At 51.0% G+C, this 12,189-nt stretch overlaps 1 pseudogene; it reads right to left on the reverse strand.

Moving 5' to 3' along the window:
* Nucleotides 1–10,745: 10,745 nt before the first annotated feature.
* On the reverse strand, nt 10,746–10,841 carry LOC125612764 (annotated as a pseudogene).
* Between the last annotated feature and the right edge of the window lie 1,348 nt (nt 10,842–12,189).

Genomic DNA, 12,189 nt, shown 5'->3' on the forward strand with positions numbered 1-12,189 from the left:
GCTCACAGACAGCAGCTTTCCCTCTGTTTCAGCTCCTGGTGTTGCTGGTGGCCCTGGGCACTTTTAGCTGCCTTATTCTGGTCTCCGTTTCTGTGGCTTCACTGTGTATCTCTGTTCTCATGGGCTTCGCTGTGTGTCTCAGTCACCTGTGGCCCCTGTCTCTGTCATCCTCCCCCTGGGGGTTCTATGATCCCATGGCCCCCGTCATCTCTATCATCTCATATTCTTATCAGGACTCCAGTCACTGGATTCAAGGTCCCTCGAGTCAGTGTGACCCCCTCTTAGCTAAATCCATCTGCTGAGGTACTACTTCTAATTTCGATTGTAGTCCGAGGTTTCGAGTGAACACGAACTGTCGGGGGATGATATTCAATCCAGGACAAGGACGTTTTCCAGACTGACAAATGGGACGGTGCCCCAGGTAGCGTCCTGGTCAGAGATGCTCCTCCTCAGCACCCCTTGAGCCAGGTCTCCCCATTTCTGCCATCCTCAGCCAGCCGAGCCACTTGAGCTGTCCTGGCCCCTCATCCTGCTCTTGGAAGCCAGCCTTAGGTGTGCAGCCACGTGGGCATGGGGGTAAGGAGTGACACACTCAGGGTACCAATGGCTTCTGACCTTGATGGCCTGCCGGTGGAGCTCCCCCAACAAGCCCCTGACCTGGACTCTTGGTCTCAGGTGTCCTGCATCCTGGTGCCTCTCTCAGCTTCAAGTCCTTCCAGAACCATGTCTGAGCTGGTGCTGGGGTCCAGACAGACCGACCTGCCCAGATGCTGCCACACTGTGACTGCCCCTCCCCTGCTGTCTCTCCAGATGCCAGCTGGGGAGCAGGTGGGTGGTGGGCTCTGCAGGCCTGAGCCAAGGTGGGATGGACTGAGCCAGCGCTCCTGTGGCTGACTTGCACCAGAGCCACCCTGTTCCTGCTCCCCGTGGTTCCTCTTTGCTGAGATGCTCTTACCTGGAGGTGCTTTCTGAAATGGCAGGCCCTGCGTGTTGAGTTGTTGTCTTTTGAAACTCTTCCATTTCAAGAAAATAGACTCTTATGGGAGTGTTGGCACATACCTGTGATTCCAGTGGCTCTGGATGGTGAGGAAGAAGGAAGGTGAGTTCAAAGCCAGCCTCAGCAACTTAGCAAGCCCTAAGTGAGACCCTGTCACTAAATAAAATATAAAAAAGGGCTGGGGATGTGACTCAGTGGTTAAGTGTCCCTGGGTTCAATCCCTGGTACCAAAAAAAAAAAAAAAAAGGCACTCTTATCAGGCATTTACCATATTGATTTTGTTTTATTTAATGACCTTTATTAAAAGAGAACCTCTGTGACACTATGCATGGACATAGTGTTTTCATGATGTCACTTTGCATTTTTTACTTTATTCATTTAGGGCTAGGGACTGAACTGAGGGCCTCTGCTCTCCCACTTAGCAACAGCCCAGTCCCACCTTGTACTTTTTAAATTGACTTTTAATGAAGCATTTATGGTGCTTTATTCAGCTTTTTTTGTCACTGTGACTAAAATAATGGACAAGAAAAACTTTAGAGGAGAAAAAGCTTCTCTGGGGTCCATAGATGGCCAACTCCATTGCTCTGGGCCCCAGCTGAGGCAGAACCGTGGTGGAAAGGTGTGGGGTAGGAAAGCAGCTCAGGACATGGCAGCAGGAAGCAGAGAGAGCCTCGCTCACAAAATGTGAGCCCCGAAGTCATGCCCCAGTAACCACCTCCTCTGGCCACACCCTGCCTGCCTACTGCTGCCGCCCAGTTAACTCATCCAAGTAGCTTGGTGTGTGATTGGGTTCAGGCTCTCCTAGCTCCATCATTGCTCCTCTGAGCCCCCTGGTACCGTCTCACACATCAGCTTTTGGGGGACACCTCATATGGAGGCCATAACACATGGTACTTGGTGTCAATTGCTTTCCTTGGCATTTGGCATTGAGATGACACTTCCATTCTTAGGGAGTGCAGGCAGTGAAGGGGCAAGGGCTGGATGCCACCAACCAGCTTCGGCTCCATCTGGACGCTGTTGGGATGACATAGTCCCAGTTCTCCAGGACTCATGGAGTGAGGCGGGCTGACTGGAGAGGCAGTGGTTCTCCCAAGGGGTCAGGAAGAGACAGGGAAGGGTTCAGCTTGAAGACAGCAAGTATCTTGAAGATAGCAAGATACCTGGACAAGGTTTTGTCTAGCAAAAAAGTGTTATTTTTTTTTTTTGACTTCTCTGCTTTAGGAACAATGACATGTGTGCTCCTTAAATGGTATGCAGTGAGGACAGCTGTGTGTCAGAAGTTGTGAAGGGCACTCACCAGTGTGCATCTTACCTGGAGGCTGGGCAAGGGTGACCCCAGGAAGGCCTCCTATCATGTGCTGCTAAAGCATGAAGCACGCGTGGGGCATTTCCTTCTGTTCCTCAGAGAGGTGCTCTTGATCGGGACCATTGGTCTGTCTTCTGAAGATAAGCTTCTCCCCACCATCTCTTCCCCTCCTGCTACTCAGCCCGGCTCTCCTCTGCTGCTTGGTGTCCCTTGGATTCCTTTAACACAGGATTCCCTGGCCTTGGCTGGAACCAGGCACACCCAGACCCACTCGGAGACTGTGGGTGAGACGGAGGCATCTGCCCGTTTAAGTCTCTCTGCTGCTCCCAGCGTGCAGCAGGGTCGAGAGCTGCTTTAGCCTCTGCAACTATGTAGGAGGATAAGAAAATAATCGATTGGACCAGTTAACTCTAGCCACCGTGAGGGATAACCTTGTGCTGTCATGCTCTGACTTGGGCATTGATTGACGGGGGCTTGAAGTGTCTGTCCTTTGTTGCAGAGCCCGGAGGCCAGGCCCAGCAGCACCATGGCCTGGGCTCTGCTCCCTCTCGGAGGCCTGGTGTGTGAGGCTGGGCCTGTTTTCCTGCGAACCTTTCCCAGGGCCTCCCCAGGGCCTCCCCAGGCCTTGTGGACCCAGGAGGTGCTCCCTGCCGAGCTCAGCTTCCCAACAGTCCTTCATCTGGAGAAGTCCTTTCTCAGGGTTGGCCCAGGCTGCATGTTTTCTAGCTTCTGCCAAAGCCAGAGCCATCATTTTGAAACCAAGCTGTGAATTGCTCATTCCTCACTAATTCCCAAGTGGGAGTTGTGATTTTTGTTTGCTTTCTTAAAAAATTCACATTTAGCCTGAGGCTTGGCGGGAGGAATTTTAAACATTCTTTGAAAGCTATAAAGAAGAGTTGGGAATGAAATGACCACTCAACTTCAACTAGAGCCATCATTTTTTAAAAAGCATGTCATTAAGTGGTGGGAGCATGGTGGTGACTGAGCAAAGATCTCCAGCCACCAGTGGAATGCTAATATCACTGGACGCGTCTCTTGAGATGAATTATGGCTTAGGAACAATGGCAGAGTCAGGTGAAACCCCATTACGACGGATGGCACTATGATTCAGTGCGCCCAGTATTTATAGAATATTAATTTGGTCAAGAATCATGCTCAGTGCCGGGCACTGGCTCTGCCTACAAACCTACTACTGCTGGGTGGGGAGACGAGAGCTAGGGGTGCGTTCCTTGCCACTAGCCATTACCCGAGATCTATAAGCCCAAAGCAGTAAATGCTTCTGCTCAAGCTGAGAAACATCTGGCGGCTGGAAGTCCTGATTGTGATTTGCTTGTCCAGGAGTGTCCAGCTTCTTGCCTGGCTCTCACCGAGGCCCCAGCTGCTCGGTCATATTTCACAAACTGCCCACAGAATGAAAGATCATGGAAGCTTGTGCTGGGAGAAGGAAGAGCAGAAGCACCATGGAGAAGGCCCAGACTGCTGTTCAGGGAGCCCCTGGGGCCAAGCGCCGCTGGCTCCGCTCTGCGTCCTGGCTAGTGGGGCTTGGAGCCCCGAGTGTGGATACTGGCACGGACTCAGGGTGAGACCTGGAGCGTGGGGCTCTGAGTGTGCAACGCTGGGTGTGGGTGCCTGGCACAAGTCAGGGTCCCTCGTTGCCCTTCCTGGTGGCACTGTGTACTTCCGGCTAGACTTGGATCTGTGAGATAAGAGGGTGCTCCCTGTCTCCCCACCACCACCCTGGGGTTTGACCTCCGTGCCAGGGTGCTGAGTTTTGTTTGGTTCCTCTGTGGAGGGCTTGGGACAGAGCTCAGAGGTAGAGCCCTTGCTTGCATGAGCAAGGCCCTGGGTTCTAGGGATCCCTAATACTGGGTTGGATCCCTAGTACTATGGAGAAGGAAAAAAAGAAAGAAAGAAGGGAGGGAGGGAGGGAGGAGAGAGAAAAGAAATCAGTCCGTGCTGTGGGTCTCTGTTGGGCTCCCCCTCCCATCTGCCAATGGGCAGCCCTCTCTGGTGGGCTCACCTGCTGCCCTTTCTGCCCGCCCACTCCACGTGGGAGGTGTGGCTGCCCGCTCTTCTACCTGCTCCCAGCTGAGCATCGTCTACTCTGTTAAGATGCAAAGTAGAGGGGAGGGATGGGGGAAGTGACACCAAGGGGCCTTTCACCTAGGCCCTGGACCTGTGCTGAGCCAGGCACCTGCTCTCACCACACACCGCCCCTGCTTCGCCAGCAGATGGCGGCAAGGCAAGCTGCGAAGGTAGGACGGGCTCCAGCTGCAGATGAAAGAGGGGCTGGCTCCATGCAGACTCTGCCCAGGGAACTATCCCTGCAGCGCTGAAGTTCAGCGCGAAAAACAAGCTTGAGAACTGAGACCACAGAGGGTGCTCTTTGGGATCTGCTTGCTGAATTCACAAAACACGAGACCTCTCTGTGTCCTATGTAACCAGAGTTCACATGCAAATAGCCGTGTGCTTGGGCCTCTACTGAGGCCAAGGGGTGTCAGGAGCCTCAGGGTGAAGCTGATCTTCCAGTTCAGGAAGATTGGGGCTCAGGTAAGAGCTCAGCCTGGCCTATGTACCCACTGCTGGCTCTGTGACCTTGGCCAGCTCCTTCACCAAGAGGGGACTGGTGTTTGGACATTCAACCGATAATAAAATTACTAATTGATAATTACTATTAATTACATGCTTTCAAGGCACTAGACACTGCATTAAGCATTATGTGCATTTTAAAATTGGAAACTCAAAATGGCCCTGTGAGTAGACATTGCCATTGACATTCACAGAAAGGAAGAGGATCCCAGCTTGGTGCCGGCTGGGGATGGGATCCCGGCTGGCCAGTGCCGCTGGCCAGTGCCACTCCCCACCTGCCTCGCCTGGTCCCAGAGAAGAAAATGGGAGCACAGACTGGGGTGAGGCTGCGCCTGGTGATGGATGGGGCCAGGCAGAGGACGTCTTCACTTTCATGCATGTTTGAACATTTCTGTAAGAAGCAAAGTTGAAAAATATTATCATATAGATGGGGAAATGCAAGCCTTGGCCTGAGGGTGACAAGCAAGAAGTATTTACTAGTTTGAACCAAACTTGTGGCCACATCCCTTTTCTGAGGACAGAGGGTAGAGTTGGAGGGCCTGGCTTGGGGACTCAGCAGGGGAGAGGGCCGATATTTCCTTAGGGGTCTCACTTGTCAGGCTATGGGCACCAGGCTCCCCCCCGCCCCCCCCCCACACTATAAATCCAGACCTAGAGAAATATTAGCAATTATACCACAAGTAGCCACTGCTACAGAGTCTCAGGTACATGCATATATGGGTGTATGCATATGTTCATGTGTGCATTTGTGTAAACACATACACACATGCATGTGTTTGCAATGCACATGTTTGTGCCTACTTGTGCACACACACATGAATTTACATAGGTATGCATTTGTGTACATGTGAACTACAAGGGTATAGTGTGCATACGTGTATTCGCATATATGTATCTGTGCATATGTATTAGTGTATGTATATGTGTAGGAAAATAGTTGTTCTCCAGTGTTTAGCCAAGAACAAGCCAGGGCCAGGTGCCTGACTGAGCTCCACAGACATGAACACCCACTCATAGCACCGCATGAAGGCGCTTTTCTGAAAAGCAGCGAGTGGGCCTTTGTTTGAGTCCCTCGGGGGTGGACATGGCCACCATTCTCTCTCCATTTCATTCTGTCTGTATGTGGAAGAATCACTGGTGCGGAGAATCACTCAAGAAGTAACATGCAGTGCAAGCCTGGCCCGACACCGCATGCCCTGTGGTGCTTAGGGCACAGAGCTTTGTGGGCACCTGCCCCAGGCCAAGTGCAGGACTGAGGCTCGGAACCCAGAGTGAACCAGGGCTTCCACCTGGGGAGTGTATGCTGTGACAGGTGACCCCAAGCATCAAGCTGGTGGGGGGCCCAGAGTGAACCAGCCCAGGGCATCCACCTGCGGGGTGCACACTGTGACAGGTGACCCCAAGCACCAATCCCGTGGAGGCTGGATTTTCAGTGCTGGCACCATTGGCTGCCATCGGGAAGGCTCGACTCCTGTGCACCCCAGGGGGTTCTGTGGAAAATGCAACACCTCCCCCATGAGGACTGGGGAGAAGGGCGAATGGCAGTGACACAGTGACTTGGAAAGCCAGCAGGCAGACATTCAGACCTGCCCTCAAAGTGGCCATGCCCTGGAACCCCTCTGTTCCTGAGAGGGGACTGGTACCTTCACTGGCCTCCAGGAAAAGTGACCGCCTTGGCTGTGGTTTCCATGGGACTGAGGGTGGACCATTCCTTCACCTCCTACTTCAGAGCCCAGGTCATCAGTGACCAGGGGTCCATGGGCACAGGGTGGGAACTGACCCCGACTGCTCCCAGCTGGAGGGAGAAATGCATGTCTTGGGGGAAAGGCATGGCAGGGACAGGCAGCCTGACCCAGGTTGGGCATGTGAATGCTTATGCCCTACACTGAGGACCTGCAGGCCCAGGGTAGACCTGCTGGGCCCTGGGCCTGGGTCCCCGGGTGAGAAGGGTGCATTGCTTAGGGCCAACCCACCAGGCTCAGAAGAGCAGCCCTGAGGGCAGGTGGCCTGAGAGCAGCATGATGGTCCACTCTGACCAGACCCTTTGGAGGGCGTCACAGAGCCGAATGGAAATGAGACCCTCCTTCCCTTCCCCCACCTGCATGCAGCGGCTGTGGGACCTGCCTGCGCCTGTCAGGCATGATTCGTGGTGCTCTGAACTTGAAGGTGGGGTGGTGAGATGTGTAAGTGCCACCAACCACTTGCTTTCTCCTCTTCTTGCCTAACACCCAGTTTCTGAAGCGTGATCAGTGGGGACAGTGGTGAGGAGCAGCCTCTGGCTCAGTTCTCTAATAGCTCCCTGTTGACCATAATGGACAGGGAAGGACTGCCTGGGCTGGCTGGAGAGACCTCCTCACCAGGACACTCTTGGGCCTGGGCCCCATCTCCAAGGGCCAGTTGCTTCTTTCAAATCTGCTGATGATGTTGGACCCTCTCCATCCACACAGTTTGTGGCAAAGGAGAGTGAAGACAGAGGAAAGGACCCGCGGCTAGTCCACACAGACAATGACCTTGGGAGTACTGGCCTTGTGATGGAAGAGGAGGATTTCCTATCAGTGACTTTGCCACCTGATGCCTGCTATGTCTGCAGGACTCTGGCATCTCCGTGCAAGAGGCACGTCCCCACAGGACCCCCCTCGGAGCGTCCTCAGATTTGGGCCTAGGAATTACGGCAATCACATTGTGTTCTACAATACTTTTTGTGGATTATTGATGGCATCTTATGAAAGTAAATTGCATCACTCCCACAGCCCCGCGAGCCGACAGTGTCAGTCTATTAGCGTCTCGTTGCCGGAGGGGACAGCTCACTGGTTGTTTGAGCTGTATGAGATCCCAGAGGGCAGAGAAGTGTGCTGAAAATGCAGAAAATTTAGCTTTCAATAAACATATCAAATCATTGCAATTTGTTTATGATGGTGGTTCACTCAGACTTAAAGTTATTTTCTTTTCCGTTTTGCAAACGCTTTGATGTCGCCCAAGGATTTCACAGTGTGCTGCACAGGCAGGACAGATACGTCACGTGCAGGTCTGGGCTTTCTGGTCCGCAAGATAGAAGCGGGGCCTTGTGCAGGGACAAAAGCGTCTGCAGTCTCTGAACAGCTGATCCAGACCTGTCTTCCCCTCCTGGCTGCTTGGAGGGCCCTAGAGGCCCCAGAGCAGGTGCCGGGACACAGGTGGCTCATGCCATTGGCAGGCACGGCTGCAGTTCCTGAGCAGGCTGTCTAGGAGTGGGGCGTGGGCAGGGACCATGTCTGGCAGGATATTTTCTGGAACCTGGGTTTCCTGAGTGGAAGCACAGGTAACATTCAGGGGTCTGCCATGGTGTGGAAGGATGACCTGTGGCCACAGATCTGGAGGCTGTGGGGAAGAAGTCCCTTAAGAAACCTGTCCAGGCAGGGTCTGTGGCCAGCTCAGGGCTACCCCGGTATGAGCGCGGCTATAGCTGGGCTGGGCTCTGCTCTTTCAAGAACAGGCCGATCTCCCTGGCTCTGCACCTTTTCCCTCATTGTCATCGGCCCCCACAGCAGTGGTGGACCCCCCCCCCATTCCCCGCCCCCCCACCGGCTCCGTGTCCTCATGGAGAGGGACAGAGAATTTCCAGGACTGGGCCAACCTGGGTCCTGGGGGAAATACCCACATCCTCGAGTTAAGGAACTGAGTGCAGGACAGGTTAAAGGTGGGCAGGGCAGGGACGGCCCAGAGCTCTGCTCTGGAGAGCAACCCTACGGGGCTTTCACCATTCCTTAGAGTGAGACACGTGAGCGTTAGTGGAAGGGAGAGACAGAGGGGCGGAGGCCTCCAGCCAGGAGGCACCCTGCAGGGAGAGGGTGACGATGGGGCGGCGGGATGGGTTCCACGCTCCACCTCTCAACAGGCTCCCCTGGAAGGCTGTGGGGGTGGCCTGGGGACCAGGGTGGGGGCCAGCTAAATAGCTCTTGCAAGGCAGAAAGCTGGTGGGGCTGACCTTGGTCAAAGTCCACTCTTTCTTCTTCCCCCTGTTCTCCACTTCCCCTTCCGTCTCTCTTCCTCCCCCTCCTCTTCTCTTTCCTCCCCCCCCAGCCCTCATTGCTCACTCAGGGGAAGCCAGCTGCCCAGCCAGGAGGGAGGCCCGTGTGTTTTAAGTGTCTTCATAACTGGTCACTCCCTTTGAAAGTGTGCTGTAAGAGTCACCTGAGGGAAACTGCTCTGTGACTTTCCTTCTGGTCCCTGTCTGCTTTTGGTATTGAGTTACCTAGATAATTTTTTTGGATGTCTCTTCTAGTTTACTAATTTTCTCTCATCTACATCTAATGCACTGATTAATCAGATCATTGAGTTGTGTTTCATTAGATTTTTGAGATAATAGTAGGTACATGTACAGTTGGAGCAAAGTCCAGGGAGGTCCTGGGATCCTTTGCCTGGTTTCCCCACTGGTGGCCTCTTGGAAGATCTCCACTGCACCGGAGCTCACCGACCTCCAGGACCATGCCAGCCTGACCTCACCCCCCTGTTGCTGCAGCCACAAGCCTGCTGCCTGGGTCCATCTTGCCACCTGCAGGGTGCATGAGCAGGCTGTATGATGAGTAACATTTGGGGATTGGTTTCTGTCATTGCACACAATTCTCAGGATTCACCAGGCTGCTGTGTGCACCTCTGGGTCTTTCCTGTGCACTGAGATGGAGGCTGCTGCCTGCTCAGAGGGACCACAGTTTGATATCCATTCACCAACCATTGTTATGGCTCAGATGCGGTGTCCCCAAAAGCTCAAGTGTGAGACAACACATGGAGGTCTGGAAGAGAAACCACAGGGTCATAGCGTTAACCTAATCACTGGATTAATCCCTGATGGGATCCACTGAGTGGTGACTGAGGCAGGTGGGGTGTGGCTGGAGGAGGTGGGCATTGGGGACTGGGCTTTGGGTACATATTTGTATCTGGTGAGTGGCGTCTCTGTTTCCTGATCTCCATGTGAGCTGCTTCCCTCTGCCACACTCTTCTGCCATGTTCTGCCTCCTCGGGCCCTGAGCAAAGGAGCAGCCTCCTATAGACTGAACCTCTGAAACTGTGAGCCTGGATGAACTTTTCCTCCTCTACAGTTGTTCTGGTCGGGTCCTTTAGTCACAGCAGCAATAAACACGGATTAAAACACAAAGACTCCTGGGTGTTTCCCGTTTGGGGCTGATAAAACACATTTTTATATGAGCAGAAATTTTCATCGTTGATGTTATTCCTGAGCCTGGAGAAGACTTTTTGGAATTTTTAAAGTTACATTTTCAAATTCTAAAGAGCTTTTGGACTTTTTAAATCATCCAATTCATGTGGGGTGAGTATTTTCTCTTTTGAGTGCATTTTTTGGTAGAATTGGTCTGTTTTGTCTAAGATTGGAATTTCTCTTGTAAAGCATTCTGTGTGGTATTTCCTTATTATCCTTCTGAAATCACCCTGTGGTATTTTTGTCTTGTTCTTGATGTGGGAATTTGCGTGTTCCCCCTCCTTTCTTTGTCTGTCTTTAGAGCCTGTCGATTGGCTAGACCTTTGCAAAGGACAAGTCATTTACCTCATTTTTCTCTATTGCTGTTCTGTGTCCAGTCTCATTGATTTCTGCTCTTATCTTTCACTCTCTTTCTTCTTTCTTTTTCCTTTGCTTTACTCTGTTCTTCTTTTTTCTGGGGTTGGAGCGGGAGCCTGGATTGCAGAAGTGAGACGCCAGTGGTTTTTTTTTTTTTTTAATTTGTTCTAATTAGTCAGTCAGACCTGGCAGTAGAATGCATTTTGATCCACTGTGCACACATGGAGCACCACTTCTCCTTCCTCTGGCTGAAGGTGGTGTAGAGTCACACTGGTAGTGTGATCCTACATGTATATAGGGTAATAAAAAATATGGAATGAATTTGCGTGTCGTCCTTGCACAGGGGCCATGCTAATCTTCTCTGTATCATTCCAGTTTTTCTATACTTGCTGCGGAAGCGATCCCTGGTTTTTTGTTTGTTTGTTTTGGATTTTTTTTAGTTATACATGACAGTAGAATCAATTTTAATATAATTATACAACCATGGTCTTATTCCAACTAGGACCCCATTCTGTGGATGTCCATGATGGTGGGATTCACTGTGGTGTATTCTATACGTACATAGGAAGATTATGTCAGATTCATTCCACTGTCTTTTCTTTTCCTATCCCCCTCCCTTCCTTCACCCCCCTTTGCCTAATCTACTGAATTCTGTTCTCTCCAGTCCTCATTGTGGGTTAGCTTCCACATTCCAGCAAAAACATTCAACCTTTGGTTTTCTGGGGATTGGCTAATTTCACTCAGCTTGATAGTCTACAAATCCATCCATTTACTGGAAAATTTCATGAAGTCATTCTTCTTGATGGCTGAGTAGTACTCTATTGTGCATATACACCACATTTTCTTTATCTGCTAAGGGGCACCTGGGTTGTCTCCATAGCTGTGTGGTTGTGAATTTTGCTGCCATAAGACTCCATGTGGCTCTGGGGCTGTGCAATCCCCTCTCTGTCCTGCTCCAGCAGGGCTCTAAGCAGTTGGTGTGCTGTTTTTTCACCTCTGTTCAGTTCAGTGTATTTTTAATTTTGTTCATGAGTGTGGTTGGTTTTGAACTGTGGATTTTTATTATTCAGTTCCACATGTTTGGGGCTTTTTGTGCTATCTCCTGTCCCTCCAGTGTGGCTCCACTGTGGGTGGAAAAGGCAAACTTTTACATTTATTAAGTCTGGTTTGTGGTCTACTTGGTATGGTAACATGGGTGTTCTGCCATTGGGCAGAGTGTTCTAGAAATATTGATCACATGCCATTGGCTCTTAGTGTTTCGAGGTCTTTTATATTATTGCTGATTTTCTGCCTAGTGTTCCAACTGTTGTTGAGAGAAGGATATTGACGTTTCCAGCTATAATTGTGCATTTGTTTATTTCTCCTCTCAGTTCTCAGTTTTACTTCATGCATTTTGTAGTTCTAGTCTGACAAAGATGTATCGAGGGTTGCTATGTCTTAATGGTGATTGACTGTTTTATTATTATATAATTCTTTGGTAATTTCCATTGTTCTGAAGTCTGTAAGTCTATCCCATGTTAATATAGCCACCCCTTGACTTTGATTTTTTTGGTCTGATCTATCTTTCCCTTCTGCTCACTTCCAGTCTGCCTCTATCATTATATCTAAAGGGAATTACCATTAGACAACACACAGTTGGGTCACATTCTTAAATCTCCTTTGACAATTTCCCTGATTTAATTGACGTTTCTTGACCATTTACATTTAGTGTAACTATTAAAATGTTAGAGTTAGAACTCATCTTTCACA

Source organism: Marmota marmota, unplaced genomic scaffold, assembly GCF_001458135.2.
Source record: "Marmota marmota marmota unplaced genomic scaffold, marMar, whole genome shotgun sequence".
NCBI lineage: Eukaryota > Metazoa > Chordata > Mammalia > Rodentia > Sciuridae > Marmota > Marmota marmota.